Below are 8,434 nucleotides of genomic sequence, written 5' to 3'. Positions count from 1 at the left end.
ACAGAGGTCCCGTCCGACGATCGGCGTTTCACTGTGTCTGGAGGACACAGCGGGCACCGGATCGCGGTGCTGCGCACAGCTAGAAATGGCAACCTGCTCCTGGAGTGCCACCATCCTGCCGTTTATAAACAGCAGGCAGACAGCAAGTGGTTAAGCTGGCCATACTTGATACAATTTTCTTGAGAATTTTGCTTTAGATTTACCAAAAAACATAAAATATGAGGTCAAACCTAAACAACACTTTCAATTGTATCTAGTTAGGCGGGCCCTTGCACTACATAGTTGAAGGTAAATGTAAAGGAAATTGGGCAGAAATTGTAAAGAAAATTGTATAGTGTATGGCCAGCCTTAGTGGCTGTCAGCTTGTAGTTTTCAATGATCTGCGCTGTGGTAGTTCATTGAAGCTTCCTGTCAGTATATCTGCTTGCTCATACATCCCGTACGGCAAGCAGATAATCTGACAGGTCTGCAGGAGACCTGCATGGCATCAGAGATCTACTAATTGCTGGTGCAATGCTTTTCATGATCCTATAGACAAAAAGAATAAATGCACATTTTTTTACCTGTGAAAAAATGTGCATTTATTATTTTTGTCCAAAAGGTGAACTTATTCTTTAAGGGCTCTATGTACACGTGGCATTTGGAAAACTTCTGAACGATGAAAACTGACTTCTAGAAAACATAGGTTAAAAAACATCAGTTTAGCAGTGTTTGCATACTGCGTTTATGCACGTTTACGTTTAGAAGCAGGAGACCTTCCAAAATGCCCAGAATGCACTGAAAAACAGTAAAGAATTAACTATTTCAGACATTTTGAGAGAAATAGAGAGAGCAGTATGTGTTGAGATGACCTGTCTTTTCTGGTTGTATTCACTATGGATCCCATCATGAGCATAATGCGGCGCGTTCTACAATTTCTTCCTTCACACAAAACCTGGAACTGACTGCGCTGGTGTACCGGGTCCATTTGAGTACCTGGAAAACACTTTGCATGCATTTCTGATGATGAAAAAGGGCTCTGGACAGCATTTGTACATGGAACAGTTAAAAAAACGCTTCTAAACGCAAACGCTTATAAATGTGGTTAATTACGTTTACAAGCGTTTGTTAAGCCGGTAAAATCTACTCCTGAACGCAAGTTTGGTGCGTTCAAAAAAACGACTGTAAACTCAACTGCCTGTAAACGACTATGTGTACATGGACATATAGGAAAACATTAGGGAGAGTTCAGGGGCTGCTGAAAAATGCAGAAAAGCTCCTAAACGAGTTTATCAGCTGCAGTGTACATGAGCCCTAAGATTTCAGGACATGCATATCCAGTCCAGATCAGTGAGTGACTAGGCGGTACGGCCAGGATCAGGACGGTGTTAGGTCTGCACCTTCCAGTTCAGCAATCGCAGCTGTTGTCACAATTTCCCCTTCCAATAATAGAAGAGGGGATGATCTCCCTCCTGGTGACAGCATGAAATGAGTGTGTGCACCAGCAGTAGCAGGAACCCTGTGTGCAGTGTGCTTGTTGTGAAGGGTTTGCTGAGCAGTGAGCACCATGAACAGCTCCATTTGTCTGGGACTTCCTGTCCTCCAATCAGCAGCTACTTCTGTGCAGCGCTCACTCAGTGGCAGTGTAAGTGCTTGTGTGTTGTGTGTGGGATCATCCCTCCATGGGGCCCTGTCATGTCTGTACTTCATGTCATGGGGCCCTGTCATGTCTGTACTGCAAGTCATGGGGCCCTGTCATGTCTGTAATTCATGTCATGGGGCCCTGTCATGTCTGTACTTCATGTCATGGGGCCCTGTCATGTCTGTACTGCAAGTCATGGGGCCCTGTCATGTCTGTACTGCAAGTCATGGGGCCCTGTCATGTCTGTACTGCAAGTCATGGGGCCCTGTCATGTCTGTACTGCAAGTCATGGGGCCCTGTCATGTCTGTACTGCATGTCATGGGGCCCTGTCATGTCTGTACTGCATGTCATGGGGCCCTGTCATGTCTGTACTGCATGTCATGGGGCCCTGTCATGTCTGTACTGCATGTCATGGGGCCCTGTCATGTCTGTACTTGATGTCATGGGGCCCTGTCATGTCTGTACTTGATGTCATGGGGCCCTGTCATGTCTGTACTTGATGTCATGGGGCCCTGTCATGTCTGTACTTGATGTCATGGGGCCCTGTCATGTCTGTACTTGATGTCATGGGGCCCTGTCATGTCTGTACTTGATGTCATGGGGCCCTGTCATGTCTGTACTTGATGTCATGGGGCCCTGTCATGTCTGTACTTGATGTCATGGGGCCCTGTCATGTCTGTACTGCATGTCATGGGGCCCTGTCTTGTCTGTACTGCATGTCATGGGGCCCTGTCATGTCTGTACTGCATGTCATGGGGCCCTGTCATGTCTGTACTGCATGTCATGGGGCCCTGTCATGTCTGTTCACACCATGAATCGCACAGGAATGTGCTGGGCATGCCTGTGCGATTCACATGTGATCCGGGTGCAGGCATTCATTTGAATGGGCTGAAATTGCACCAAATCGCATTGAAAGTAGCGCACGCACTTTTGATGCACAGCAACCACATCGCATGGTACTGTACAGTACAAACGTGGCACATTTGCAACCTGCATTTGGGCTGGCATTAAGGCTACGTTCACATCTGTGCGGGTGGTGCCGCTGCGGATCTGCACAAAAATCCAGAGGAATGTGGACCTGCAGGCAGGCGCCATTAATTCTAATGGCACACCACCCGCACTGGAAATCGCAACTGTACTGGGAATCGATATTCCCATGTGGGCTGCGTTTTCAGAAGAAGTGCAGGGACTTCTTCCCTGCGTGTCCTGGGGCACAGGAGTCTATTCAAATGAATGGGATCTCATGCCCACGCAAAGCGTGGACTGCAGGAATGCAGATATGTGACTAGCGGTGAGTTGCTCCCTTGTCTCCTCCTCCCATACCCATCTCCAGGACTTCTCCAGAGCTTCCCCCATCCTCTGAAACTCTCTACCCTAATTTATCAGACTATCGCCTACTCTGCTCACTTTTATGCGATCTCTGAAAACCTCTCTCTTCAGGGAAGCCTATCCTGCCCTCAGCTAATAATGGAATCTTCTACTCTTCCAACCAGTCCATCCTCCACAGTTACTACCTTTTTGTACCACTAGCCCCTCCCTCTTAGATTGTAAGCTCCAAGGAGCAGGGCCCTCCTAACCCTCTTGTATTGTTGCTATATTGTTATATTGTAAAGCGCTGAGTAAACTGTTGGCGCTATATAAATCCTGTATAATAATAATAACATTGACGTCAGCTGCAGATCGCAACTGCAGTGCGTTTTTAAATGTGAGAAATGTGCATGGAATGCTGATTTCCCACGCTGGTAGGGCCAGTTCAAACCAAAACGATGTGCGGGAAAAGACGCATTCTGTGTGCACTTTCCTTGAAACAAAAACAACACCTCCTGCACTCTATGACCCAAAGCAACGGTGGATGGAAACGGAACTTGTAGAAATTCTTCCACCAATGCATAAAAGGTTGTGCAGCTCTAAACAAGGCTGGGGAAGCCCGGCCAGTACTGTGAAGTGAAGCAAAAAGTGCACCAATCTTGCTCATTACCTCAGCAAAATGTGATTTTATTGAATAAAAATATACTCACAAACAGAGAAGTATGGGCAGCACAGTGGCTAAATGGTTAGCACTTCCGCCTGGCAGTACTAGGGTCATTGGTTTGAATCTCAGCCACGGCACCACCTGCCTGGAGTTTGCATGTTCTCCCTGTGCCTGAGTGGGTTTCCTCCGGGTACTCCAGTTTCCTCCCACACTCTAAAGACATGCTGGTAGGTTAATTGGATCCTGTCTAAATTGGCCCTATATATGTATGTATGAATGTAAGTTAGGGACCTTAGATTGTACGCCCCTTGTGGTTAGGGACCGATGTGAATGTACAATATATATATATATATATATATATATACATACAGTATGTGTAAAGCACTGTGTAAATTGACGGCGCTATATAAGTACAGTACCTGAAATAAATAATAAATAAGTATAACAAACGTATAAGGATCTTATATGCTTGTTATACTTCTCTGTTAGTATATTTTTATTCAATAAAATCACTTTTTAGTTTTGGTAATGTGAAAGGTTGATGCACTCTTTTTGTTTCACTTCACTGCGCTTTCCTTGATTCATGCTGATAGCAGAGGAATGAAGCAACAGACAGAACACGTAAACATAATACAAATGTTTATTGTGATATGGAGTGGGTTCACCATTTGTGCTAGCTGCTTTTCAGATTTTTTTTTCTCCTCGCACTCACTTTATTTAGTTTTTTGTTTATTATAAACAGCACTTAGGCTAGGTTCACACCTATGCAGGTTGCGTTTGACCCCTTTCTGCATTGCGTTTTGCATTTTTGCACTTGACGCGTTTGTTATGTGTTTTGCACTTTCATTTTTTTTTCTTGTTGCTCGGCAGACTTAAAACACGGCAAAAACGCACTACGTGCTTTTCTGCAGTTTTTCCATTGAAGTCTATAGAATCAAAAGTGCAACTTTTTGCGTTTAAAAAAAGTCCCTGGCCCTATCCAAAATACGCAGGGGATGAAAACGTGGAGATGTAAGCGTGTCCCATAGGACATCATGTTAAATGGACTGTATTGCATTTCTGCAAAACGCTGCGGGAAAATGCTTAGGCAGGAACCTAGGGTTAGCCCTGGTTCACACTGGTTTGACTTCAGGTGCGACATGCAATTTACAAATCACACTTAAAGGCTCATCTAATGTATTTCTATGGCACTAAGGCTGGCCATACATTATACAATTTTCTTTAGATTTACCAAAAACCATATAATATGAGGTCAAACCTAAACAACACTTTCAATTGTATCCAATTAAGCAGGCCCTTGCACTACATAGTTGAAGGTGGATATAAAGGAAATTGGGCAGAAATTGAACAGAAAATTGTATAGTGTATGGCCAGCCTAAGGCTGGCCATACACTATACAATTTTCTTACACTTTTCTGTACAACTTCTGCCAAATTTCCTTTAGATTTACCTTCAGCTATGTAGTGCAAGGGCCTGCCTAATTGGATACTATTGAAAGTGATGTTTAGGTTTGAAGTAATATTATATGGTTTTTGGTAAATCTAAAGCAATTTTCTCAAGAAAATTGTATAATGTATGGCCAGCCTTAATCAGTGTGATTTTAAGTAGTGCGATTTAAAAAAAAAAAAAAAAGTTCCTGCACTATTTTCCCCCCATTTCATTGTGACTTGCATAGACTTCCATTAAATGAAGTCACAAGCCACAGTGAAATCAGAGGTACAAATTGCACTGATCTGCAGCTTTGAAATCGCGCTACTTCACTTCGTCGCAATCAAATGGGGAAAAAAGTAGTGCAGGAACAATTTTTTTTTCAAATCGTACAACTTCAAATCACACTGATTAAGACAGTGCCATAGAAATACATTAGATGCGACTTTAGGTACGATTTAAAAGTCAAATTTAGTGTGAACCAGGGCTTAGGGAGTTATTTACTAACACTGCAGGGTGCACAATGTAGTGCAGCTCTGCAAAGAAACCAGTCAGCTTCCAGGTTTTATTGTCAAAGCTTAACTGAACAAGCTGAAGTTGGAAGCTGATTGGCTACCATGCACAGCTGCACCAGATTCTGAATGCTCCAGTTTTAGTAAAACTCCCTCTTAGTGCTCCTAATTGAGACAAGTACACCCTATGGAGAGATATGCTTTGTTCATATTTCAAGTCTCAGGTTTAACCTCCCTGGCGGTCTGATTATGTGAATATTTGTGAATGTCAAAGCAGAACATTGTTTTGCATGGAAATTTGTTGTTTTGTATTGTAGGCCTGTAATTCTTAGGAATAACTCACTTAAATCTGTCCGAACAAGAGTCTAGTAAACATGCTGGGTATGATAAAGTTTGAAATACGAAATTATAATATAATAAATAATTATAAAAAGTAATAATAATAATACATTTAATTCAATAATGTAATCAAACCAAAAACACTGAATTTTGAAATAGAGCACCAAGTTCGCACATCACTGAGCTCAGTCACAGAATCACCGCTGTCGTCCCTTTCAATGTCTGATGACAAATTTCCCCACGAATCACTATCGCTCAATTGTGCAAGTGGTTCTAATTTACTATCGCTGTTCTCTAGCTGGCCTAAAACTACCTTTGACCTAAAGGGACACTTTTTGGATGCCATGTATGTTCTCAAGTTTCCAGGCAGGAGTAAGGTAAAAGTGCAGGCAGGGCACAGGACAAAGCACTAGGGACAAAATTTAGGTGAAATGGTTTGATACAATAATGTAGTCCTAACAGATTACAATGTATCGTGTGTATGTCATGTTTTTACTTGTTTTAATCTCCTGCCGGTCTTCCCCCCCCCCCCCCGCGACGCTCGCAGGGAAGGGAACCTGCAAGACGAATACCGGCCGGAGGACACAGCTGGAGCATATCAGGGGATCGCCGGACAAGGTAAGGATCGGGGGATCACAGGACAAGCACCACAGTGTAATCCCGAGTGTGGCTCAGGGTTATTATTATTATACAGGATTTATATAGCGCCAACAGTTTGCTCAGTGCTTTACAATATAAAGGGAGACAATACAGCAACAATACAGTTCAATACAAGAGGGTTTGGAGGGCCCTGCTCCTTGGAGTTTATAATCTAAGAGGTTACCGCTTTTGGTACTGAAAATTAACCCCAAGCCACACTCAGGATTACTGCTAGGAAGGTTAAAGCCCAATTCTGGGAATTACACAAAAATTACTCTTGCAAAGGCTCCCCCAGCACTGCAAGAGTTAAATGCCCGTTAACCACTTGCTGACTGCCTCATAGCAGATGTACGGCTACTAGGTGGCCATGCTGTGCAAAATCATGTGTCTATATATACGTGATTTTGCATTTCCAGGTAGGGGGTGCGCGCACCGCCCTACCCATGCCATCACTGGCTCCTGGAAATGTCAATAACCAGGTTCCGGCCAAGGTTGGGATTCAGTGATCGACAGGGCAATTGACAGGGGAGTGATCTAAGTCTAAATAACACAGATGTTTGCTGTCAGCATGGATATCTATCTCCCTGTATTAATATACATTTACTGGAATTTTTCCCTCTCGTCTTTCAGCACAGCACCTTGAGAGACCTCGGCTCCTCCCCACATGTGGAAGCACCTCCACCCTAAATAAAAACTGTCACTCCCCTCCAACCTCAGTTTTTGTGTTTCCTCCGCTGGGGAGACATCTATTGGAGGCCTCTCCAGGTGCTGTCAGGGGACAGCGGTACCTGGTTTCCTTTGGTTGGAGACAGGGCAGCGTGGGCTAAAGGCTGGAGAGCCGGCTGCTATCCCCCAGGGAACGCTGCAAGGGCAGGGCTGCGGCCTCTGTGGGGCAGAGGAAAAGCAGTTGGCTGCCCCCCGACCCCCTCCGGAGAGTTGCGGGAGCCGGGGCATCCTCGTGCGGAGATCTGGAGAGATCGGGGGAGGAGTCCCGCTCCTCCCATACGTGCCGGAATTGGAGCGCGCCGGGCCAGATGACGAGAGACGTCATTTCTGGTGGAAGGGGCGGGGTCACAGCTTACGGCCGAGGCCCTAAAACACACTACGGCGGCAAGATGGCGGTGCGATGCAGTAGCCTGTGGAGAAAGGCGATACCGCTAAAGAAGGCAACCACCCTTCTGAGCAATGTCTGGAGCAGAGGCACCGGGACCAGGCGAGGCCAGCACCAGCCAGGCACAGGTAGGTGACTCAGTGGAGTCTTTCCTCTACCTATGGGCCCCTAGCTCCAAGGGGTGTTCCTGGCCCTCTTTGTGGTCAGAGGGGCTAGGGCGGTCTATGCAAGGTCAGGCCTTGTTCCCTGCCAGGGAGGAGAGAAGGGGGGGGCGGCTGGGTAGGCGGCTTGGTTAAGGGGTAATAGGTTCCCTGGTTCTCCTCTTCTTGTTTTTTCAGGGTAAAGCCCATGAAAAACTCAAGCACCAGGTGCTTAAGTGGAAATGCCCGTCATGTAAGGCGACCCTGAAAGAATCGTGGAAAAAGGTGCTATGTGGAACCTGTATAGAAGGGTTAGTTAGGGAGGAGAGTCCGGCACAGGGAGACTTGGTTAAATCAGTCAGGAAACTGACCAATACCTTTGACTCCTTTAAAACGCTTGTTGAGAATTTAGCGTTACCCCAGGCCGCACCCTGTCCCCCAGCAGATACTTCCGTAAACTAGTCAAGGAACGGAGGGCCAGGAGGCTGCGGAAGGTGAGCCATCCTTGGGCTCCCAGTCCAAAGAGGATTCAGAAGGGTAGGGCCCCTCAGATGATCCCAGAGGCCCCTCGAGATACAAATTGTCCCTGGAGGCGGTAGACTATTTGTTGGGGGCAATTTATGCCACGCTCGATATTGAGGATAAAAAAACCCTTTCTGTACACAATCAGA

The 8,434-nt window shown here is 45.6% G+C and overlaps 1 protein-coding gene across 1 annotated transcript in view; it reads left to right on the top strand.

The window, feature by feature from the left end:
• Window positions 1-1,473: 1,473 nt before the first annotated feature.
• METTL15 (methyltransferase 15, mitochondrial 12S rRNA N4-cytidine) overlaps window positions 1,474-8,434 on the top strand; it is a 325,568-nt gene continuing 318,607 nt past the window's right edge. Inside the window, exon 1 of the mRNA XM_089662425.1 lies at window positions 1,474-1,624. The gene's annotated coding sequence lies outside the window, so the exon portion shown is untranslated. The remainder of the gene's footprint in view (window positions 1,625-8,434) is intronic.

Source organism: Staurois parvus, unplaced genomic scaffold (genome assembly GCF_062004578.1).
Source record: "Staurois parvus isolate SC_StPar_1 unplaced genomic scaffold, SC_StPar_1.0 ptg001472l, whole genome shotgun sequence".
NCBI classification, from domain to species: Eukaryota; Metazoa; Chordata; class Amphibia; order Anura; family Ranidae; genus Staurois; species Staurois parvus.
This window is presented reverse-complemented; position numbering and strand designations above follow the sequence as displayed.